Raw genomic sequence first — 26705 nt, 5'->3', positions numbered from 1 at the left:
CTATCAGAGCATAGGCCACGAAATTATTTTATATGATTTTCATAAATGGATTTAAACAAAAAAAATTTGAAAGAAAAAAAAAACAATTCGGCCGTGTAAAAAAAATTTTTGCCCAGAATTTTTTTTAGCCGAGTTGATTTTTGTTTTTTTTTATCCTTTGTTTCCATTTTGATTTATTCATATTGTTGTTTTAATTAGTTAAGATGATAATATGATAAATTTGTAGATGTTTTGATTTAATGAGAATTAAATTAAAATGTAAATGGAAATTGTTTTAATGATGATTTTTGTTTTTGCTATATAGTTTTTGGCTCACATGATGTTAAATTGTTGTTTAAGATCATGATTCATTAATTTAAATGTTGATGACTATGCCAATCTTGTTCTAATAGAAACTTTAAACAAATTTGTTCATCTAAATGTTTTGTTTTTGATAAGAAAAAAAAGAGGGCTGTTTTCGTTTTTTATTTCAGCCGAGATCTATAAAAAAAAAAAAATTGTTTTTAGGGCATAATGCCGCAAGATATAAAAAAAAAAAAAATTGTTTTTGTTTATTTTAGGGCATAATGCCGTGTGCAATGGAAAAAAAAAATCTTTTTTTTTTTGAAATGCCGAGAGCCTTTAATAATAAAAAAAAATTTGTTTATTTTTGGCCAATAATAATTATACATTATTTTAATAATGTATGATTGTTTGTTGTGAAAAAGTTCACAAATTTAAGATACCTAATTATTGTAAAGAGGTTTAAAATAATGTTGGATTAATTCATATTACAAGTTAATATGTATTAAGATTGGAATTATTGTGAGTAATTGAGGAATTGTCACATAATTTGATCATTTAAATAGGTGGTTTGGATAAATTACTCTACATAATTAAGGAATTATGTCTTCAATGTTTAATTTATAGTTGATGCATTTTTATTTAGCTGAATGTTTAGTTGAATGGTTTTATTTACGTATTTTGCAATCGGTTGTAATTTATAATACCTAGTGTGGCCTTAGTTAATTATGTTTTCGTAATGATGGAAACATAATTTTAATGTAATTTTGAGATCTCGTATCTCCTTTGGTTTTCTTTTATATTATGGTTTTGAAATTAGAATGTAAATAGGTTTATTATGTAATTTTTAAATTGTAATTTTGAGAAGACTAAAGATGGAGATTGGATTGCTCACTCCCGCTACATGGACCAAGATGGAACATCAAGACAAGCTTCTCGGGTCCTAGGAAGGATTCCAAAGTTGTATTTATGTTCGTTTTGGTAGATAGGCCACACTAGGACTTTGTTTTTGTTTTTACGTTTTTCCATTCTTATTGCTTTTCATTCGCATGATAATTAGTGCATCATATTCCGCCTAAACCAAACCACCTATTACTAAAATGCATGAAAATTGACTCATATAGTTTGGATGTTAGTTTTCATAGACATACAGATGTCAAACAATTTTAAGCCATCACCTTAGTTTATTCATTCTCGCATGCTAGATATTAGTTCAGTTAAAATGAATTAAAACAAAGTGGATGGGATCTTCCTCTATAACTGAAATTGAGACTAGTCTTTATAAGGCCAAACAACTATGAATCCCTTCTTCGTCGGTAGGCATATAGGACCTTACTCTCCATATGACCCCTTCTACGTTGGGTAAGTAGTTTGTGTTCACTTAGTTTACCTCAACATTATAATCCGAAGAGTTTCTCGAGATTATGATGGACTATAGATAGAATTTACAGAAATTTATCGACCAAGAATTCTAAAAGTAGAATTAGCCAAAAGGTTGGCTTATCAATTTACAGATAATTGAGTCTTGCGATCATTTATATAATTCTTGAGGGAGGTCAATTGTATAAATGCTTGAGTCTTCGCGTTATAACAGTATTGCATTAGACTTAAATCAAAACGATGATTATGCATATTATATTTTTCTTCTTTTCGCAGTGTAGAATTCGTTTTATATTGATAATACTGTTACAACAAATGGCTGGAAATAACGAAATCCCTATGCCAAGTGCCACACTTGGACGCGAGTCCTGGCTAAAAGCTTTCATGGACCACATGAATCAGTTCACACGGCTGAAAAATGACGGGTCCAACTTTGCGGACTGGGAGGCATCATTACGGAATGCTGCCATTGCTGACGGTAAGCTCAAGTACTTAACTGAGCCAATACCGCAAAACCCAGGCCCCAATGCAAGAGCTAACGAGTCAATTGCTTATAGTGACTTCTTTATGGAAGCGGGTGCGATAAAGAACGTACTCATTTTTGCAATGGAAACCAATTTGCAAAGACGCTTCATTGCCCAAGGTGCAAACAAGATTTTCACCACGCTCACTAATGAGTTCTCAAAAGCACCGAGAATCGTTACTTATGAGCATACCTGTCGCTTCTTTGATGCGAAACTCCAGAAGGGCCAACCGATTAGCCCACACATTCTTAACATGATTGAGAATGTCGAGAAACTAGAGGCCCTTGATTGCAAAATCAGTGAGAGCATAGTCATTGACCGTATGCTTCATTCACTTCATGATGGTTTTGCCCTTTTCAGGGCAAATTACTACATGAATGACATGAAGAAAAGTCCTCATGAGCTACACTCACTTCTCGTACAGACCGAGAAGGATATGAAATTGAGTGGGAGCATGAAGCAAGATGTTCTCATGATTTCCAACAAGAATAAGGGTAAGGGCAAAGCTCATGGCGACCTAACTGTAGGAAAGCAAAAGTTTAAAAAGTCAGGAAACGGTAAGAGTGGGCCTGGTGAGACTAGTGGCTGATGGGTGATGTCGTCGGGTCACATCCAATCAAACACATTTATAATACTCAACATACAACTAGTTTGTGGTAAGTCGAGGTCGATCCATGGGACGGTGGTTACTCAAATTATTCAATCTAATTATGGTTGTGCTTGGGGTTGTCACAATTATAATGGGTTGATGATTCTAATCTAATAAAAGTAATAAACAAGCAACAAAAGGAAAGATGTAAACAATTGATTAAAAATGCTAGGATATCATGGGTTCATAAGGGATTCATGGGAGTTGATCATACAAACATGTTTCCTACTAGATGCAAGCAATTATTGTTGTGATGGATCGAGTTGGTTTATATATTACAATCCTAGGAAGGTTTGGGTCCCGGAGCAGAATCGATTAGATTGTACAACACCTACAACTCGACTTAATCCTCCCCATCCAACTATATGCATGGTCTAATGAGACTCGAGTTGGTTTATGTCTTACAAGTCTCATTGAAAAGATAAGAGATGGTTGTAAATGCAAGGATTCATAGGCTTAGCATTTCATCAAACATAACATGTGCATAAGTTGAAATCACAACAAGCAAGCAAATTAATTATGGAATCATATTAGATTAAGCATGAATAATTCCCCATGTTTGTTTCCCTAATTACCCATTAATCCTAGCTAAGTAACTACTCACTCATGATCAAGTTTAACATGTTAATAAGTTTGTCAATCATACTAACAAAGTCAAACATGATGAACAAGTAAGAAAGATTAACAATAATTAAAACAAGGATTAAGAGAATTATACCTATGGAGATTCCAAAATAATAATGCAAAGAATAATAGAAGAACTTGATGATTGATGGAAGGTTGTCAATCTCCCAATAAACCCAATAATCTTCTAATTACCCAATAATAAACATGAATTACTCAATAATAAACTTGAACAATGATTAAGGAAAGATTAATGTATAATTTGTGGAAAGATTAAAAAGTAATCTATTCTAATCTACTCATAATCTAATCTAAAGAAGGATTGAATTAACCTAATGAAAAACTTGATGGTTTGATTATTACAAATGGGGTATATATAGTAGAGCATCATTAGGTTAAGCAAGGGTAAAATAGTAATTTAACAATGCTAATTGTTGGGTAGGGAATCGCCGGTCTCAAGAGAGACTCCGGTCTCCTTTTAGCTAGTCTCTCAAGAAATATGCGCGGATCATGGTTCACGTAGCAAGGGAAGACTTTATGTCCAGGAATACGCTCGTCCCGAGCGTAATATGAGCGTCCTAGGCTTCAACCCGAGCGGGTTGAATTTGACCCGAGCGGGTTGAGCTGTATCCTGCTTGACTTGAGCTTGGATTGTAAAACGGACGTCATTTTCTGATCCGGACTCCTATTGGAGTGATTCAAAAGCCTAGATCACTTGATTTTTCGACGCCGTTTCATGTAGCATACTTTCAGAGCCAAAGGAGCAACTCTTGGTTTGGTTTTCGAGCAATTTCTTCTTGCATTGACTTCCTTCTCGTCATCCTTGCTTTTTAGCCTAAGATGCCTCTATATACTCTTTATTTCTACTTCCTTGGTCATCATTCTTGTCTCCTCTTCATACTAGTCCATCCAATATCGTCAACAAGCTTCCAAATATGCATGAAAGACGGGAATTTCCGCCTTATTATCTCCTTTCCTACAAAACATATAAAATGCACTAGGAAAGCAAATATGAAGGATTTGATGGATAAAATGGTCATGAAATGTTATAAAAGTATGCAAAATAGGCTCAATTAGGGGACTAAATGTGTGCAAATAATGTTCACATCAAATATCCCCAAACCGAACCTTTACTCGTCCCGAGGAAAGAGGTGACAAAAACTAGACCTTTATTTAAACTATCCTAATAGTATAGCCGATGTGAGACAATTAGTGGGTCTCACTCTGCCCCTTCAACTCACAACAAGACAACCATGAGATAGGATGCCTTCTTGCAAGGCAAGGTGGGTCTTGCCAAAATGGCGACACATCCAAACATTAAAGCACACAAAATCAAGTAATGGATGCATCTACAAAAGCATAGCCACTTTCCTCATCTAAGTGGCGGAAATTATCTACAAGGGAAGCAATTCAAGGGTACACACTCCTACATAGATGCAATTTCTTTAAACTACTAAGCCTAGAAGGATACCCATAAATCGCCTCCAATTTGTGTCAAGCTAGGATACCTTTGTCCTCAATCGTTAAATGCTTTCGTCAAGAATAGACTCCCTATGGTGTTAGAAACACTGGAGGATCGCGGAATTCCCCCTCTTGCCTAGACAAGAAGAAGGGTCGTCCCCTCTCTACCATGCACAAAAATGGATACGATGGATAAAGGGTTTAATAGATATTTGAGTTTCATTTTGGGAGTTTGCTTTTGTTTTTGTTTTCCCCCCAATTTTTTGTGGCATATAACATTTGAGAACACTTTCTTTTGCCATTTCTTTTGATTTTTGGCTTTTCAACACTTGACAACTTTCAACTTTTTGCATTTATTTTGAACATTTTCAAAGTCATCCCATATGTAGTGAGGGTGCCTTATATTTGAAGCATATGAGTTCTATTTTTCCTCCTCTTTTCATTTGATGCATTTTGCAAACTTTCTTTCACTTTTCATTTCATTGAACTCAAATTTATTTCTTTTTATGTCCATTCCCTTTGATGACAAAAATGTGGTAGAACATGGATGATGGATGGATGCATGGTTTCAAGGGTCACCTTGGAATAAACGGTAGCCAAGGAGTTATCACACCACAAGGTACTCTTGACTAGGCCTTAATCCATGGGTCAAAGGATACTAGCATGACACATCCTAGGGTGTTTTACAAGTATTCTAACAAGCAAAGTCTTATGAAGAAAAAGCATCTACTAGGGCCTATATACACTTGTCAAACTTCCCAAGTAGACGGTTTCGCAAAATTTTTCTAACATGCAAACTACATGCCATGATGCAACTACCATATAAACATCCTAATGCAAATGATTCTACCAACTAACATGACATATAAATTAAATGCAAGTCCTAAGTTCACATTGTTATACCGCATCAATCAAAATAAAGCCACATTGTCATTAACATAAAGAGGAAAAAGGAGATTGGAAAGATCATACCATGCGGTCTTTAATATCCTCATGTCTCGGATGTGGCGTAGTCGATCAATGTGAACAAGGATAAAACAAACACAATATATACAACAATATATACATGACTACACTACAAAGGAAATGAACTTGTTTTTGGTTTTTCAAAATTTTCAAATTTTTATGGTTATTCAAATTTTATGATTTTTTTGGATTTTTGAATAAAAGTTAAGTTAGAATTCCCTATCTCCACACTAATATGGGCATTGTCCTCAATCGCCAAAATGATGGGAAATCATGCAAGCATGATGCATGAATTCTACTCTAAATGCAAGCTATACTAATCTACACTACATGATGCATGGGTTTTTTGTTTATGACGGAGAGCGTAATTTAGATTACCTCCCGTTGCGTATGCATGTACTTCCCCAAATCGAGTTAGACATTATTTCTAATGTCCTAAAGTTGGGGTAGTTTATGCACACAAGATGCAATGCATGAAACTAAATTTGTCATTTTGGTTTTTCAAAAGTGGGAACAATGAAATAAGAACACCTCAATGGGGCCGAGGTGTTAGTCCTCTATGTTGCTAGGACTCTCCAACCATGATCAAGGTCAAATAATGTACAAGTTAACAAAACATAAACTTCTTTCATGAAAATTGAAACTAAAGAGAGAAGATGAGGAAACTTCACTTAAGCTTGAGATGGGTGCCTCACGCCCGCTCCATCTAGCTATGAAGAGATCCTCTAGAGATCGCCGTCATCTCCCTCTAGATCACTATCCCATATTTCCTTGGATGCATCACTTGTATTTGGATCCATGAACTCGTCCTCTTCACTTCCAAGCTCCACCGTGTCCCCTCCGCAAGAATTGTTGCTCCCTTCCTCTTGTCGCCCGTTTGCCCCTTCATTTGCCCTCTCCGAATTGGGGAAGAGTAAAATGTTGCCTTTGGAACCCTAGAAAATTGGGGCTTTTTTATTTTGTGGGGTAAAAGAGTGATTGGGATATGCTTTGGAGTCATAAGGAGGTGGGTTTTTATAATACAAGTGGAACGAAGGGTGATGTGTCACAAATTGTGTGGTGGGGTGTAATAAAATTAGGAAAATCGTGGTTGATTCACCGCAGGGAGACGAGCGGATTCGAGCATAAGACGCTCGGATTCAAGCATCTCGGGACGAGCGGTTTTGTGGGAAGACGCCCGGATTCTGTCACAGTTAACTTTCCAAAAATATGATGCCACCAAGATGGGCGTCTCGATCCCAAGACGCTCGGATTTTCTGAAGACGAGATGGGCGTCTTCTCTCAAAGACGGGCGTATTCTGAGACATTACCCTTTCTTGTTTTTCACAGGCGAAAAGACGGGCGTCTTTCTGCAAAGACGGGCGGATTCCTCAGGACGAGCGTCTTCCCTGCTGAGACGCTCGGATTCTTCGACAGTCCCAAAATTTTCAATTTCACAGCTTAAAAGGACGGACGGATTCTACCTAAAACGCCCGGATTCCAGCAGGACGGGCGGATTCCAATGAAGACGCTCGTGTTCCTTGCTGCGAATTTTTCTTTATTTTCCTTGACTTTGACAAATACTTCCCCACACTTGAAGATTGGTTCCTTCCTTCATTCAAAATTCGTTAGTGACCCTCCCTCACTTACTCTCATGAAAAGAGTTTATGTTTATGATTAAAGGAATGCAATAAAATTATAAATACAAGTTAGAGGGTTAGTATAATTACAAGTGGTGGTTTAGGGAGGACTCCACCAAACTCTCCCTTTGATGGTTCTTTCAAGGATGAGAAGGCCCGAGGTAGGTGACCTCGACCTCTCCAATAAACGCTCCCTCATAGTATGGTTTCAACCTTTAACCATTTACCTTTAACTTGCTTCCGTCTTCCGCCTTGATTTCAAAATCTCCATATTTTCCAACTTCGGTGATCACGTAGGGACCCATCCATCTAGAGTTCAACTTTCCCGGAAAAAGTCGGTCGCGGGAATTGAATAGAAGGACTTTTTCCCCTTTGTGCAAGGCTTTTTGTCTAATCCTATTGTCATGGAGCAATTTCGTCCTTTCCTTGTAAATCTTGGCATTCTCATAGGATTGTAGTCGGAATTCCTCCAACTCTTGCATTTGAATCATCCTCTTTTGACCACTCAATTTGAGATCAAGGTTAAGTGCTCGGATTGCCCAAAAAAGCTTTGTACTCCAATTCGATTGGCAAGTGGCATGCTTTCCCAGAGACAAGCTTGTAAGGGGAGGCTCCTATGGGAGTCTTATAGGCCGTCCTATAAGCCCAAAGAGCATCATCAAGCTTTGTGCTCCAATCTTTTCGGGTCTTGTTCACAACTTTCTCAAGGATTTGCTTGATCTCTCTATTCAAAACTTCAACTTGACCGCTTGTTTGAGGATGATATCCCAAGCCGGTTCTATGTTGAACACCATATTTGGTCAAAAGAGATGCAAGTTTCTTTTCATGAAAATGCGTTCCTCCATCACTTATGATTGCTCTAGGAACTCCAAATCTTGGGAAGATTATTTCTTGAAGAGTTTGGTGACCGTTTTTGCATCATCATTTGGAGTGGCAATTGCCTCCACCCACTTTGAGACGTAGTCTACGGCCACAAGGATGTACTTATTCCCATTGGATGTCACAAACGGACCTTGGTAGTCGATCCCCCAAACATCGAAGATCTCCACCTCTAGAATGCCCCTTTGTGGCATTTCGTTCCTCCAAGAGATATTCCCCGTTCTTTGACAAGCATCACAATGAATGATGAACTCCCTTGTGTCTTGAAACATTGTAGGCCAATAGAAGCCCGATTGAAGAATTTTTGCAATGGTCCTTCTTGCTCCATGGTGCCCACCGTAGGGTGATGAGTGACACCCTTCCAAGATTCCTTGGACTTCCCATTGAGGGATGCATCTCCGGTAGAGCCCATCACTACACTCCTTGTAGAGGTTTGGGTCATCCCAAAAGTACCTCTTTACTTTGAATAAGAACCTCTTTCTTTGGTTGTGGTTTAAATTTGGAGGGAGTACTCTTCCAACAATATAGTTGGCATAATCGGCAAACCATGGGGTAATGTGCCTTTCAAGTTGTGTTTGAATGGCCATCAAGATATCGTCGGGAAATGAGTCATTGATCGGTGTTTCTCCATGTTCATCATGAAACCGGATCCTTGACAAGTGATCCGCCACTACATTTTCGGCTCCTTTCTTGTCTCTTATTTCCAAGTAAAATTCTTGAAGGAGCAAAATCCATCTCAACAACCTTGGTTTTGCCTTCTTCTTTATCAAGAGATGTCGGAGAGCACGGTGATCCGAAAAGACAATCACCTTGGATCCAAGTAAGTAGGAACGGAATTTGTCTAAAGCATAGACAATGGCAAGAAGCTCTTTCTCGGTGGTATCATAATTCACTTGGGAGGGATCAAGAGTCTTGCTTATATAATAGATGGCATGAAGAGCTCTTCCTACCTGTTGGCCAAGAACCGCTCCAACGGCGTAGTTACTAGCATCACACATAATCTCGAATGGTAGTTCCCAATTTGGAGGTTGAATGATCGGTGCCGAGATTAGTGCTTCCTTGATTCTATTAAAGGCTTCAACACACTCATCAGTGAAATGGAATTGGGCATCTTTAAGCAAGAGTTGAGTGAGGGGTTTCGCTATTTTTGAAAAATCTTTTATGAAACGGCGATAGAAACCCGCGTGACCGAGAAAACTTCTCACCCCTCTAACATTCACGGGAGGTGGGAGTTTCTCTATCACCTCAACTTTAGCTTTATCGACCTCGATGCCCTTTTCCGAAATTAAATGACCCAAAACAATTCCTTCATTGACCATGAAGTGACACTTTTCCCAATTTAAAACAAGACTAACATCTTCACATTTTTGCAATACAAGAGAAACATTATGCAAACATGAGTCAAAGTCCTTCCCATAAACACTAAAATCATCCATAAAAACTTCCATTATGGTCTCTAGGTAGTCGGAGACGACACTCATCATGCATCTTTGGAAAGTGGCGGGGGCATTGCTGATCGAGGCCATTTCGTGTTCACAATTAAGCATATGTGGTCGTTGGTCAATGGTCGATACAAAACACAATTTATACTTCACAAACAACTCTACAATTAGTAAAGAGGCAAGTAAAGGTCGGATCCCAAGGGACGGGTATTGAAATGAGAATTCTATTGTAACTAGTAGTGTCTAAGGGTGTCACAAATTGGGTTGATGTAGAAGGTCACTAAACTAGAATAACAATGAAAATAAACAAGCAAGATGAATAAAAAGGGGTGTAAACAATTGATTAAAATCACTAGGGTGTCATGGGTTCATAGGGGAATCATGGGATATGATCATACAAACATGTTCTCAAATTATAAGCAAGCAATTATTGTTGTGATGGATTGAGTTGGGTTATATCTTACAATCCTAGGAAAGTTTGGGTCCCGGAGCCGAATCGATTAGATTGTACAACACCTACAAGTCGACTTAGTCTTCCCTACTCAACACATGCATGGTCTAACAAGACTCGAGTTGGGTTATGTCTTACAAGTCTCATTGAAAAGATAGAAGATGATAGTAAATGCAAGGATTCATAGGCTTAGCATTTCATCAAATATAACATGTGCATGAGTTGAGATCAAAACAAGCAAGCAAATAAGATATGAAAGCATATTAATTTAAGCATGAATCATTCCCCATGTTGGTTTCCCCTAATCACCCATTAAACCCTAGCTAGGAGACTACCCACTCATTATCATATTGATCATGCTAGAAAGGTTGTCAATCATACTAACATAATGAAACATGATGAATAAATGAAAGTAATTAACAATAATTAAAAAGGGATTAAGAGATTATACCTACTAATGATTCCAATAATAAAGCAAGAATAATAGAAGTACTTGAATCCTAGATTGAGAGGTTGTCAATCTCCCAATAATAACCCAAATAATCTTCAATTACCCAAAATAAAGGATGAACAAGAGAGAGATTAAAGAACTAAAACTTGGATTAAAACTTGATTAATACTTGATTACAATATTAAAGAGAGATTTGATTGATATTAACTACACTAATTATTGATAAGAAGAACATGCTCCTCTAATTAGACTAATGGGGTATTTATAGTGAAAATTAGGGAGGATGCATTAGGGTTAACTAAGGGCTAAACTAGTAATTACACTTTTAAGTTGAGCAAGGAGACTCCGGTATTTCTCGAGAGAAGGGCTTCTCTTTTCGTAGCTTGAAGAATGAAAATCGTGCTGTACTGAAATCCGTGCGGATTGGAGTCGGGACGGCCGGATCTGGGCTGAGGAATCCGAGCGGATCCTTGGGCAAGACGCTCGGATTTGTGAGGGGGAATCCGAGCGGATTCTAAGGTGGGACGCTCGGATTGGGCTGGACGGACGGATTTGGTACAATCCGTTCGGATTGTAGTTCAGCGTCAATTCTTCTTCTTTTCTTCCCTTTTCTTCAGAAATTCCTTGGGGATTTCCTCGGGGACTCAAGGATCCTTTTCTCAACATTGTTCTTCTACTATGATATGTACAAAGGCCTTCTAGTCTTGTCTCTTCTTGATGCTTGGTCATTGAATACAATCAATTTAGCCTCGTTTTGCCACGAAAATGCAAGATTCTTACTCCTTTCCTACCAAGGGATCAAAATCTCAAAGAATATGCAAAACAAAGAACTAAAGATAAGAAATGACCCAAATAGGCATTAAAAAGCATGGAAACAATGGTAATTCGGGGGCTAAATATGCGCCAATTATGGTCACATCAAATATCCCCAAACCGAACCTTTGCTCGTCCCGAGTAAAGAGGTGACAAAGACTAGGACCAATACTAACCTAACCTAATAATAATAGCCGATATGAGACAATTAGCGGGTCTCACTCCGCCCCTTCAACTCACAACAAGACAACCAAGAGGTAGGATGCCTTCTTGCAAGGCAAGGTGGGTCTTGCCAAAATGGCGACACATCCAAACATTAAAGCACATAAAATCACATGATGGATGCATCTACAAAAAGAATAGCCACTTTCCTCATCTAAGTGGCGGAAATTATCTACAAGGGAAGCAATTCGAGGGTACACAATCCTTCGTAGATGCAATTTGTTCAAACTACTAGGCCTAGAAGGATACCAATAAATCACCTCCAAAAGGTGTCAAGCTAGGGTACCTTTGTCCTCAATCGTTAAATGCTTTTGTCAAGGGTAGACTCCCTATGGTGTTAGAAACACTAGAGGATCGCGGAATTCCCCCTCTTACCTAGACAAGAAGAAGGGTCGTCCCCTCTCTACCATGCACAAAAATGGATACAATGGATAAAGGGATCAATAGATATTTGAGTTTCACTTTGGGAGTTTGCTTTGTTGTTTGTTTTTCCCCCCAATTTCATGTGGCATATAACATTTTGAGAACACTTTCTTGCCATTTCTTTTGATTTTTGGCAATTCAATACTTGACAATTTTTCAACTTTTTGCATTTTCTTTTGAACATTTTCAAAGTCACCCCAATTAGTAACGAGGGTGCCTTGTATTTGAAGCTTAGGAGTTCTATTTTTGCTCCTCTTTTCATTTGATGCATTTTTGCAAACTTTCTTTCACTTTTCAATTCATTGAACTCAAATTGATTTGTTTTTGTGCCCATTCCCTTTGATGACAAAAATGTGGTAGAACATGGATGAATGATAGATGTATGCATGGTTTCAAGGGTCACCTTGGAATAAACGGTAGCCAAGGAGTTATCACACCACAAGGTACTCTTGACTCGGCCTTAAACCATGGGTCAAAGGATACTAGTATGACACATCCTAGGGTGTTTTACAAGCATTCTAACAAGCAAAGTCTTAAGAATAAAAAGCATCTACTAGGGCCTATATACACTTGTCAAGCTTCCCAAGTAGACGGTTTCGCAAAATTTTTCTAACCATGCAAACTACATGCCATGATGCAACTAGCATATATACATCCTAATGCAAATGATTCTACCAACTAATATGCCATATAAACTAAATGCAAGTCCTAAGTTCACATTGTTATACCGCATCAATCAAAATAAAGCCACATAGTCATTAACATAAAGAGGAAAAAGGAGATTGGAAAGATCATACCATGCGGTCTTCAATATCCTCATGTCTCGGATGTGGCGTAGTCAATCAATGTGAAAAAGGATGAACAAACACAATATATACAAGACAATATATACAAAGGAAATGAACTTGTTTTTGGTTTTTCAATTTTTTCAATTTTTATGGTTTTTTGAATAAGAGTTAAGTGTTAGAATTCCCATCCCCACACTAATATGGGCATTGTCCTCAATGGCCAAAATGATGGAAATTATGCAAAGATGATGCATGATTTCTATACTAAATGCAATTTTACACTAAGCTACACTACATGATGCATGGTTTTTGTTATGACGGAGAGGATAATTTAGATTACCTCCCGTTGTGTATGCATTAGCTTCCCCAAACCAAATAAGACACTATTGCTAATGTCAAGGATGGGTATAGTTCATGCACACACTATGCTATGCATGAAACTAGATTGTCATTTTGGATTTTACAAATGGGAACAATAAAGAACACCTCAATGGTACCGAGGTGTGAGTCCTTTGATGTTGCTAGGACTAAACCAACAATGATCAAAATGAAATAAAATACAAAGAGATATAGACAAACCATGGGAGTGTAGGAGTCTCCAAGGCTAGTCTTCCATCATGCTATCATCATCACTTCCCTCATGAGAAGTGGTCACATTGCCACTTTCCTTGTCACTTTCTTCTTCCTCATCATCATCTTCACCATCTCTTTCTCCATCTCCACTTGCTTCTTCCTCAATATTATCATCAATCTCCTCATCATTTCCAATAACCTCATTGTCTTCCACCACGTCCCTTGATGCACCCGGAAACAAGGCTTCTTTATCCGCCCAACTAGGCAAAGGACAAGATGGATCAAGGAGTCCTTGCCTAGCTAAATGTAAGAGGGGAGGATATTGAGCCAAATATGCATTCTTCCGATCTTCATAAGCTTGCTTGTGCATTGCTTGCATGAGAAGAGTGACATAGTCTTTCCCAATTTCAACTCCTTGCGGTTTGAACTCTTCATACACAAAGGGGTAAGGCGGTATAACAATGGAAGAGGAGGGGGTTTCATGATCACCCTTTTGTTGTTGAATGATGTACTCGGCTTCTTCGGATAGGGGAATTAAATAGTTGGTCCGGTGGACACTTAGACGACAAATCTTCGCGGGTAAAGTGAATGATCGAGCCTCACTAGTAAGCCACCCATACTTGGTGTCAAGGGGATTGTGAGCAACCCACTTGAACTTGTTAATCATGATAGACATATCAATAAGATGGCCACATTCCTTTGCCTTGTACTTGCTATCCTTATTGAAATTAGGATCAAAGTGCTTGGCTAGGACCGTGACTAGGCCGCCATTAACAATAACGGTTGTACCCTTCTTCCCACTATCAACATGGAGCCATCTATCAACCAATAGCCTCAAAGAATTGAAAGGCTTGGTATGGATTCTTCCGATATTCAAAGCCGATTCAAGGAGAATCAAATCAAGTCTTGTGAAATGATTGGTGTCTTTCCTAGCAATTATGGTATTTCCCACAACTTTGTGCCATACTCTTATGCCCGGATGGTGGACCAAAAGAGCACGACAAGCATGAAAATCATCAAATTTCTTCCCGGAGATTGCCTCCCAAAGAGGCTCGGGGTCATACTTCCCATATTGCTTATGATATTTCTTTTCATCGCTAAGACCCAAAATTTCACCCAATTCCGAAAAGGTAATGCGTCTACTAGTGTTAGCTAGACGAAACTCAAGATTTTCCCTATTCTCAACTTTTGTCACTTTTAAAGAACTTAAGAATTCCAAGACAAGGGAGGGGTATGTTACTTCCTTTGTTTCAAACAATTTCTTCAAACCCATGGCATTGAAAAAGGCTTTTGTTTGTTCAAGAACACCCAATTTTTCCAAAGCATCTTTACATATGAATTTGGTGGTTTGAATTGATTACAAAGGAAACTTGGCAAATGTCTTTCTATGCGTATCGGAAATAAAAGTTACCTCCGGATAATGCAAGAGTTGATCGATTACCGGAGTAGAAGGTGATGCTCCCATAGAAGTTTGTTGTTGTTGTTGCACTTCCAAGTTTGGTGTTGCTACCACCATTGCCAAAGCTTTCTTTGTTTGGAGAGCTTTTTGCCTTTGAGAGAGAGCCTTTGCCTTTGGTGCCTTTGTTGCTCCCTTTGTCCTTGCCATTGATGAACTAACCAAGAAAAGAATCAAAAAATCTTCAATTTGTAGAATGCCCAAATCGATTTGAAGGTGAAAGGCTTTGCCTTTATGAAATCAAAAATCGACTCAAAGGTTGAAGATTTTGTTCTTGGTTTTGATTGTTATTGAAGATGGAGTGATTGATTTGTTGTTTGAAGGATGGTTTGATTTGATTTTGGTGGATTTTGTTGAGGGTTTTTGTTTTTGTGAAGGAGAGGATGAGGGTTTTGATGTTGTGGGTAGTGTTTGTGAATGAATGAATGAATGAATGAAGGTGGGGTGGGTTATAAAGAAGTCGACAATTTCAAAACGCAGGGACAATCCGTGCGGATTGGGCGCAATCCGTGCGGATTGGGCGCAATCCGTGCGGATTCTGCAGCTTCAAAATTTTCAAAATCCCGCCTAGAGACGGGCGGATTCTGGGGAATCCGCTCGGGTTCTTCTGTTGAGGGACGGGCGGATTTGCTGAAGGACGGACGGATTTCAGTCCAGAGATTTTTCTTTGTTTTCTTCAGCTGCAAGACGGGCGTCTTGTATAAAAGACGGACGGATTCTGGGAGACGGGCGTCTTTCCAGAAATACACTCGGATTCTTCAACAGTCAAGAAATTTTCAATTTCAGCTCAGCTCAGGACGGGCGTCTTCTCAGCAGGACGCTCGGATTTGTTGAAGACGGGCGGATTAGCAGTAATCCGCTCGGATTTTGGTCCTTTGTACCCGGATTCATTCCATTCGCGCACAATGCATTTCCCTTTACCATTCTTCCATTCTTCTTCATTTCTTGTGTTCTTCGTTGTGGGGGCATTACTAAGGCATGGATAGCCTAGGCAATTCCCATCCCCACACTAAGGTAAAGCACTACACATCAATTGAAATTGTTAGTCCCTCCCTCACTTCTCTCTTACATGACAATTATTTTGATCAAAGTAAATAAAAATCCAAAAATGACAAAAATGCAATACAAGAATTGAAATGTAAGTTAGGGAGTTAGAAATATTTACAAGTGGTGGTTTAGGGAGGACTCCACCAAACTCTCATTCTTGATGAGATGTCAAGGGGGCATGTTCAAGGTGTGGTTGATGTTGCTCAACACCTTGAAAAAGTAATCAAAAGCTTGTTCATTGTTATGGTAGATGTCCTCAATAGACCGTGGCCCTTGTTGTTGATCATGATCGATGGCATGCCCAATGTAGGGATTAAAGATCCCTTCAAATTCGTCGTCCCAAAGACCACAAACTTCATTGAGTTGTTCATTGAAAATCTCTTGCTTAGATGGAGACAACTCTCCCAATTTCTTCTCTTGGCCAATGAGGCCATCCTCTTCTTCCTTGGTTGATTTTGATGAGCTTTGCAAGCTCTCCTTGTCACAATTCACTTGCTCTTTGAATGGAGCATCTTCAATTTTCTTCCTCCATTGGAGTTCCGATTTCTTCCTTTCATCTTTCCGGCTATAATGATCAATCATGAAACATGGCTCATGCAAATGAGGAGCTCTCATGGTCTTGTCAAGATTAAAAGTTATGCTTTCATCTCCCACTTCTAGAGTGAGCTCTCCATGTTTCACATCAATCACCGCACCCGCGGTGTGTAGGAAAGGTCTTCCTAAGATGATTGGAATGTTGGAATCTTCCTCCATATCAACAATGACAAAGTCCACCGGGATGAAAAACTTCCCAATTCGCACGAGGACATCTTCCCATATCCCTAATGGTGTCTTCGTCGATCTATCGGCCATTTGAAGAGTGATATTGGTGCATTTAAGCTCTCCCATTCCCAACCTTTTACTCACCGAGTACGGCATGACACTCACACTAGCCCCTAGATCACATAAGGCTTTGTTGATCGTCGTATCGCCAATGGTACACGGTATTAAGAAGCTTCCCGGATCCTTTAACTTTGGAGGTGAACTCCCTTGAAGTATTGCACTACTCACCTTAGTAAAGGCGATAGTCTCAAGTTTCCGGATCGACTTCTTCTTTGTGAGGATATCTTTCATGTACTTTGCATAGGCCGGAACGTGATTGATTAATTCCGTGAAAGGAATTGAGACTTCTAAGTTCTTCACAATTTCCATGAACTTTCCAAGTTGATCATCAAATTTGGGCTTGGCTTGACGACTTGGAAAAGGAAGTCTAATCACAATGGGCTCCTTTTCTTTGGCTTTGTCTTCATTTTTCTTTGAACTTTCTTCTTTTGATGATTCTCCTTCTTTGGAGTTTTGCACAATTTCTTCCTTTTCACTAGCTTTCACAACTTTATCCTCAACTTGCTCCTTCGGTGCTTCATATCTTGTACCACTTCTCAAGTGAATGGCACTAACCGTTTCATGTCTAGGGGGATTACTTTGAGGTGGTAATTGCCCCTTTGTCTTTGAGAGCTAGAAGATGCTAATTGAGTCAATTGTGTTTCCAACATCTTGGTGTGAGCTAGAATGTTGTTGATGGTGGTGTCTTTTGCTTGGCTATCTTTTTGCATTTGGGTGAAAAATTCTTGTTGATTCTTTTGCATTTGGAGGACCGCTTTTTGGACATCAAAACCTTGGTCATTTTGGTGATTGTATGGATTTTGATTTTGGTAACCTTGGTTTTGATTGTAAAAGGGTCTTTGATTTTGATTTCTCATGGGTGGTGGAGTGTATGTTGTTTGAGGGTTTTGAACATTTTGGCTTTTGTATGAGAGATTTGGATGGAACTTGGTGTTTTCATTGTAAAAATTTGAATAAGGGGTACCACTTTTGTAAGCTTGGAAAGCATTAACTTGTTCGGTTGTTCCCCTACACTCACTTGAGTCATGACCCAAAGTTCCACAATTCTCACATATCCCGCTTGGGATTGATGAGGATGCCGTCATGGCATTGACATGATGCTTTGATGTTTTTGAGTTTTCCTCAAGTCTAGCCATAGCTTGTTCAAACTTCAAGTTGATTGTGTCAATGTGAGCACTAAGTTGAGCACCCAATTGAGTAACGGAGTCCACTTCATACTTTCCTCCTCTAGTAGCCTTGCGAGGTCTACTATATTGTGAATTATGGACCGCCATTTCCTCAATCTTGTTCCATGTTTGATTGTCATCAACTTCGGTGAACATTCCATTTGATCCCATATTGAGAATGTTCCTTGAATCTTCATATAAACCATTCCAAAATTGTTGCACTAAAAACCATTCGCTAAGTCCATGGTGAGGACATGAGCGACAAATACCTTTGAACCGCTCCCAAGCTTCATACAAAGATTCTTCATCCCTTTGCTTAAAACCCGTAATTTGAGCTCTTAGAATGTTAGTCTTTTCCGGTGGGTAGAATTTTTTGTAGAAAGCTAGAGCTAACTTCTTCCAAGAATCTATTCCAAGGGTGGCCTTATCAAGGCCCTTCAACCATTGCTTTGCGGTGCAGATTAACGAAAAAGGAAATAAGACCCATCTTATTTGGTCTTGAGTCACGCCCGTTTGAGAGATAGCTTCACAATAATCGCAAAAGGTTTCCATATGAGAATGAGGGTCCTCACTAGGCATTCCCCCGAATTGGCTCCTCTCAACTAGTTGGATGAAGGCGGACTTGGCAATAAAATTACCGGTGAGATGTTGCGGTGTAGGAGTACCATTTGGTAGATCCTCCTCGGTGGGTATATAGTGTGACGAGAATTTGAGGCATTGTAGGTGGATTTTGTGTGGTATTGTTTAATGGGTTTTCTTCTCCTTCTATTGCGAAAGGATTGACAAACTCACTAGTGGGTTGAACAACTTCACCAACACCTCTCAAATTCCTCCTAACAAGTCTCCTATTATTCGTCAAGGTTCTTTAGATTTCACGGTCAAAAGGTAACAAATCTCTTTGTAACCTTCTAGACATGCAAAATATCAAACAACTCGAAAACAATTAGAACAAACCTTGAGGAATTTTACTTCCCCAAGGTGAAAAAGACACAACTAATAACAATAAAAGAAATCTTAAATCAATTAAACACCGTCCCCGGCAACGGCGCCATTTTTGATCGAGGCCATTTCGTGTTCACAATTAAGCATATGTGGTCGTTGGTCAATGGTCGATACAAAACACAATTTATACTTCACAAACAACTCTACAATTAGTAAAGAGGCAAGTAAAGGTCGGATCCCAAGGGACGGGTATTGAAATGAGAATTCTATTGTAACTAGTAGTGTCTAAGGGTGTCACAAATTGGGTTGATGTAGAAGGTCACTAAACTAGAATAACAATGAAAATAAACAAGCAAGATGAATAAAAAGGGGTGTAAACAATTGATTAAAAGCACTAGGGTGTCATGGGTTCATAGGGAAATCATGGGATATGATCATACAAACATGTTCTCAAATTATAAGCAAGCAATTATTGTTGTGATGGATTGAGTTGGGTTATATCTTACAATCCTAGGAAAGTTTGGGTCCCGGAGCCGAATCGATTAGATTGTACAACACCTACAAGTCGACTTAGTCTTCCCTACTCAACACATGCATGGTCTAATAAGACTCGAGTTGGGTTATGTCTTACAAGTCTCATTGAAAAGATAGAAGATGATAGTAAATGCAAGGATTCATAGGCTTAGCATTTCATCAAATATAACATGTGCATGAGTTGAGATCAAAACAAGCAAGCAAATAAGATATGAAAGCATATTAATTTAAGCATGAATCATTCCCCATGTTGGTTTCCCCTAATCACCCATTAAACCCTAGCTAGGAGACTACTCACTCATTATCATATTGATCATGCTAGAAAGGTTGTCAATCATACTAACATAATGAAACATGATGAATAAATGAAAGTAATTAACAATAATTAAAAAGGGATTAAGAGATTATACATACTAATGATTCCAATAATAAAGCAAGAATAATAGAAGTACTTGAATCCTAGATTGAGAGGTTGTCAATCTCCCAATAATAACCCAAATAATCTTCAATTACCCAAAATAAAGGATGAACAAGAGAGAGATTAAAGAACTAAAACTTGGATTAAAACTTGATTAATACTTGATTACAATATTAAAGAGAGATTTGATTGATATTAACTACACTAATTATTGATAAGAAGAACATGCTCCTCTAATTAGACTAATGGGGTATTTATAGTGAAAATTAGGGAGGATGCATTAGGGTTAACTAAGGGCTAAACTAGTAATTACACTTTTTAAGTTGAGCAAGGAGAATCCGGTATTTTCTGAGAGAAGGGCTTCTCTTTTCGTAGCTTGAAGAATGGAAATCGTGCTGTACTGAAATCCGTGCGGATTGGAGTCGGGACGGCCGGATCTGGGCTGAGGAATCCGAGCGGATTCTTGGGCAAGACGCTCGGATTTATGAGGGGGAATCCGAGCGGATTACAAGGTGGGACGCTCGGATTGGGCTGGACGGATGGATTTGGTACAATCCGTTCGGATTGTAGTTCAGCGTCAATTCTTCTTCTTTTCTTCCCTTTTCTTCAGAAATTCCTTGGGATTTCCTCGGGGACTCAAGGATCCTTTTCTCAACATTGTTCTTCTACTATGATATATACAAAGGCCTTCTAGTCTTGTCTCTTCTTGATGCTTGGTCATTGAATACAATCAATTTAGCCTCGTTTTGCCACGAAAATGCAAGATTCTTACTCCTTTCCTACCAAGGGATCAAAATCTCAAAGAATATGCAAAACAAAGAACTAAAGATAAGAAATGACCCAAATAGGCACTAAAAAGCATGGAAACAATGGTAATTCGAGGGCTAAATATGCGCCAATTATGGTCACATCAATTGCATAAACCAAAAGGCATCCTCCTATATGCAAAAGTACCATAAGGGCATGTGAAGGTGGTCTTATGTTGGTCATCCGGGTGTATAGGGATTTGAAAGAATCCCGAATACCCGTCAAGGTAACAAAAGAATTTGTTGGAGGCTAACCTCTCAAGCATTTGTTCAATGAATGGTAGGGGGAAATGATCCTTTCTTGTTGCGGAGTTCAATTTTCGATAGTTAATACACATACGCCAACCGGTGATCTTCCTTGTGGGTATTAGCTCATTCTTTTCGTTTGTCACCACCGTGGTACCTCCTTTCTTAGGCACCACTTGAACGGGGCTAACCCACAAAGAATCCGATATGGGATATATGATTCCCGCATCAAGTAATTTCATAACCTCTCCTTTGACAACTTCTTGTATGTGGGGGTTCAATCTTCTTTGAGGTTTAATGGTAGGTCTATGGTCCTCCTCTATATGAATTCTATGCATGCAAAAGTTGAGACTTATCCCCTTAAGGTCATCTAGACTATAACCTATAGCCTTCTCATGTTGTTTCAACACATCAAGCAATTTTCCCAATTGGTTCTCATCAAGTCTATCATTAACAATCACGGGTTTGGTCTTTGATTCATCAAGGTAAGCATATTTCAAATTTGGGGGAAGGGGTTTTAGAGTAGGGATTTGTACCTCACTTTCCTCCTTTGGAGTTTCATTGAGAATTTGCTCTATCTCCATTAGGCATTCCATTCTCATGGCATATTCAACTTGTTCTTCATTCTCATCAATCTTATCGCCTTCGAATTTCATGACGAATTCCTCTTGTTCATGAGCTTGTAAGATGTCTTCTAGGATGGATTGCTCGTCTTCTATAGGTTGACATGCTTCCACAAGGATGTTATGTACCAATTCGGATTGTGCATGAGTAAGTTCTTTGTTAACTAGAGCGGTCTCAAAAAGATCTACCTCCAATTCCCAATACATATTTTTAGCCTCACTTGCTTCCAAGGCTTCCAATGCTTGCATGAGATCTTTGAAGAAACTTATACTTAAATGGTCCTCTACAAAACAATCTATAAGGTCCATCTTGCAAAATATCAAAAAACTCGAAAATGATTAGAACAAACCTTGAGGAGTTTTACTTCCCCAAGGCAAAGAAAGACACAACTAATAACAATGTAGGAAAATCTAAATCAAGTTAACACCGTCCCCGGCAACGGCGCCATTTTGATGGGTGATGTCGTCGGGTCACATCCAATCAAACACATTTATAATACTCAACATACAACTAGTTTGTGGTAAGTCAAGGTCGATCCATGGGACGGTGGTTACTCAAATTATTCAATCTAATTATGGTTGTGCTTGGGGTTGTCACAATTATAATGGGTTGATGATTCTAATCTAATAAAAGTAATAAAAAAGCAACAAAAGGAAATATGTAAACAATTGATTAAAAATACAAGGATATTATAGGTTCATAAGGGATTCATGGGAGTTGATCATACAAACATGTTTCCTACTAGATGCAAGCAATTATTGTTGTGATGGATCGAGTTGGTTTATATCTTACAATCCTAGGAAGGTTTGGGTCCCGGAGCCGAATCGATTAGATTGTACAACACCTACAAGTCGACTTAATCCTCCCCATCCAACTATATGCATGGTCTAATGAGACTCGAGTTGGTTTATGTCTTACAAGTCTCATTGAAAAGATAAGAGATGGTTGTAAATGCAAGGATTCACAGGCTTAGCATTTCATCAAACATAACATGTGCATAAGTTGAAATCACAACAAGCAAGCAAATTAATTATGGAATCATATTATATTAAGCATGAATCATTCTCCATGTTTGTTTCCCCTAATTACCCATTAATCCTAGCTAAGTAACTACTCACTCATGATCAAGTTTAACATGTTAATAAGGTTGTCAATCATACTAACAAAGTCAAACATGATGAACAAGTAAGAAAGATTAACAATAATTAAAACAAGGATTAAGAGAATTATACCTATGGAGATTCCAAAATAATAATGCAAAGAATAATAGAAGAACTTGATGATTGATGGAAGGTTGTCAATCTCCCAATAAACCCAATAATCTTCTAATTACCCAATAACAAACTTGAATTACTCAATAATAAACTTGAACAATGATTAAGGAAAGATTAATGTATAATTTGTGGAAAGATTAAAGAGTAATCTATTCTAATCTACTCCTAATCTAATCTAAAGAAGGATTGAATTAACCTAATGAAAAACTTGATGGTTTGATTATTACAAATGGGGTATATATAGTAGAGCATCATTAGGTTAAGCAAGGGTAAAATAGTAATTTAACAATGTTAATTGTTGGGTAGGGAATCGCCGGTCTCAAGAGAGACTCCGGTCTCCTTTTTGCTAGTCTCTCAAGAAATATGCGCGGATCATGGTTCACGTAGCAAGGGAAGACTTTCTGTCCAGGAATACGCTCGTCCCGAGCGTAATATGAGCGTCCTGGGCTTCAACCCGAGCGGGTTGAATTTGACCCGAGCGGGTTGAGCTGTATCCTGCTTGACTTGAGCTTGGATTGTAAAACGGACGTCATTTTCTGATCCGGACTCCTATTGGAGTGATTCAAAAGCCTAGATCACTTGATTATTCGACGCCGTTTGATCTAGCATACTTTCAGAGCCAAAGGAGCAACTCTTGGTTTGGTTTTAAAGCAATATCTTCTTGTATTGACTTCCTTCTCGTCATCCTTGCTTTTTAGCCTAAGATGCCTCTATATACTCTTTATTTCTACTTCCTTGGTCATCATTCTTGTCTCCTCTTCATACTAGTCCATCCAATATCATCAACAAGCTTCCAAATATGCACGAAAGATGGGAATTTTTGCCTTATTATCTCCTTTCCTACAAAACATATAAAATGCACTAGGAAAGCAAATAGGAAGGATTTGACGGATAAAATGGTCATGAAATGTTATAAAAGTATGCAAAATAGGCTCAATTAGGGGACTAAATGTGTGCAAATAATGTTCACATCAGTGGCTCACAAGGCAAGGCAAAGAGCAAGGACGGTAACGTTGAATGCCACCATTGTCACAAGACTGGACATTGGAGGAGGAACTGTCCCGTTTACCGTGAGGACATAAAAGCAGGCCGCGTCACTCCTATTGGTATGTCATCTTATATTCATATGATTGAGATTAACCATACAAGTTTCGAAACTTTGGTACTTGATACTGGTTGTGGTTCTCATCTGTGTAATGATTTGCAGGGCCTAAAAAACATCACACCTCTCGCAAAGGGTGATGTGGACCTGCGAGTCGGGAATAGAGCTAGAGTTGCTGCAGTCTCAAAGGGAACATACGTAATCCAACTCCCAAGTGGTTTTGAGTTATATTTATATAACTGTTACTATGTACCCAGTTTATCTAAGAAATTATTTCTGTTTCCGTACTTGATAAAGACGGTTTTTCATTTTTAATAAAGGATAATAGTTGTATTTTCTCTTTTAATGAAATGGTTTATGGCAAACCAGTTTCCATGAATGGAATTTACATCTTAGATCACACCACAGATATATTACATGTGAATAATAAGAAATTAAAGGTTGGTGACAAAGATCAAACTTATCTATGGCATTGTCGAATGGGACACATAAATGAAAAATGTGTAAAGAAACTCATCGAGAACGGGACTATTCCCGCATTCGATTTTTCTACATTTGGCACGTGTGAATCATGTCTTATCGGCAAAATGACTCGAATTTCCTTCAAAGGTATTCGAATGCGCGCTAGTGACCTATTAGGACTCATACATACTGATGTATGTGGACCTATGTCAATTACCGCAAGAGACGGCTATAGATATTTTATCACTTTCACGGACGATTTGAGTAGATACGGATATGTCTACTTAATGAAGCATAAAAGTGAGTCCTTTGAAAAATTCAAGGAATACCAGAATAAGGTTGAGAACCAACTGGGAAGAAAGGTTAAAGCACTCCGTTCAGATCGGGGTGGCGAATATCTTTCAAATGAGTTTGATCAACACCTTAAAGACTGTGAAATAGTTTTACAGTTAACTCCACCTGGAACACCTCAATTAAATGGTGTGTCCGAACGGACAAAATCGAACACTAGTTGATATGGTTCGATCCATGATGAGTCACACGGTAGTACCTGATTCATTATGGGGTTTTGCTCTTCTGTCAGCTGCTCTTATACTTAACCGAAGTCCGTCTAAAGCTGTCGACAAGACTCCATATAAAATGTGGAAGGGAACGGTCCCTAACTTGTCCTTTATTCGGGTTTGGGGCTGCGAGGCTTATGTCAAGTGGAGACACGAGGATAAGCTCGGCCCGCGATCAGTCAAGACATACTTTATTGGTTATCCAAAAGGAATGTTTGGTCATTACTTCTATTCGCCTACCGAACATCGAGTTTTTGTTGCGGCTAGTGCAAAGTTCTTAGAGAAAGAATTTCTCGAGAACAAGTCAAGTAATAGAACCTTTGAGCTGTCGGAGATTCAAGAACCAAAAACCGAGGAACTGATGGAGGAAGTTGTTCCTTCAACTGATGATACAGTTAATATTCCTCAGGAACCTAGGAGGTCGGGTAGAGTCTCTAATCCTCCAGACAGATACATTGGTATGGTCGAGGAAAATGACGTTTTACTCCTAGAGAGTAATGAACCCGCTACCTATAAAGGTGCCCTGACCTGTTCCGACTCAAAGCTATGGCTTGAAGCCATGCAATCCGAGATGGACTCCATGTATGAGAATGACGTATGGGATCTTGTTGATTTACCTAACAAGGTACGACATCTACAGTGCAAATGGCTTTACAAAATAAAGCATTATGTAGACGGGCAACCAGATACCTATAAGGCACAACCAGTGGCAAAAGGTTTCACTCAAGTGCACGGATTGCATTATGATGAAATTTTTGCACCCGTTGTTATGCTGCATTCCATTCGGATAATCTTAGCAATTGCCGCTTTTCATGACTATGAAATTTGGCAAATGGATGTGAAAACCGCCTTCTTAAACGGTTATTTGGAGGAGGAGGTGTACATGATACAACCCGAAGGTTTCATACATCCTGAAAATCCTAAGAAAGTGTGCAAGCTTAAGCGTTCCATTTATGGACTTAAGCAAGCTTCTCGGAGTTGGAATCATCGTTTCGACCAGGTGATAAAAGAGTATGGTTTCACTCGATCGGTCGAGGAACCATGCTTATATGTCAAGTCGAGTGGGAGTAAGATTGCTTTCTTGATATTGTATGTCGATGACATACTCTTGATTGGGAATGACATTCCTCTCTTATCTTCGGTAAAAGGATGGTTGAAGAACCATTTCCAGATGAAAGATCTAGGTGAGGCACAACGCATATTGGGAATCCGTATCTATCGAGATAGATCACGAAAGATGTTATCTTTGAGTCAGGAGTCTTATTTGGATAAGATTCTTGAGAGGTTCAGCATGACCAACTCCAAGAAGGGGAACCTTCCAACGACGTCTGGGATGCAATTGAGCAAGTCTCAGTCACCCACGACACCTGAAGGGGTTGAACGCATGAGTCGTGTTCCTTATGCATCTGCAATAAGATCAATCATATATGCCATGATATGCACACGTCCAGACGTGGCATATGCATTGAGTATGACGAGTCGGTACCAAGGCAATCCAGGTGAAACACACTGGATAGCTGTTAAAAAATCCTCAAGTACCTACGGAGGACTAAGGATTGGATATTGAATTATAGAGGAGATACTAAGCTATGTGCAATCGGTTACGCAGATGCTAGGTTCCAAACAGATCGAGATGATT

The 26705-nt window shown here is 38.8% G+C and overlaps 1 non-coding gene across 1 annotated transcript; it reads left to right on the top strand.

Moving 5' to 3' along the window:
* Positions 1-18336: 18336 nt before the first annotated feature.
* On the top strand, positions 18337-18443 carry LOC141616089 (small nucleolar RNA R71). The gene has a single exon (XR_012530462.1). It is a non-coding gene; the product is annotated as a small nucleolar RNA R71 (small nucleolar RNA).
* The last annotated feature ends 8262 nt before the right edge of the window (positions 18444-26705 follow it).

The sequence above is a fragment of the Silene latifolia genome, chromosome 11 (assembly GCF_048544455.1).
Source record: "Silene latifolia isolate original U9 population chromosome 11, ASM4854445v1, whole genome shotgun sequence".
NCBI classification, from domain to species: domain Eukaryota; kingdom Viridiplantae; phylum Streptophyta; class Magnoliopsida; order Caryophyllales; family Caryophyllaceae; genus Silene; species Silene latifolia.
Note: the sequence above shows the minus strand (reverse complement) of the source record. Positions and strands in the feature narration are given on the sequence as shown.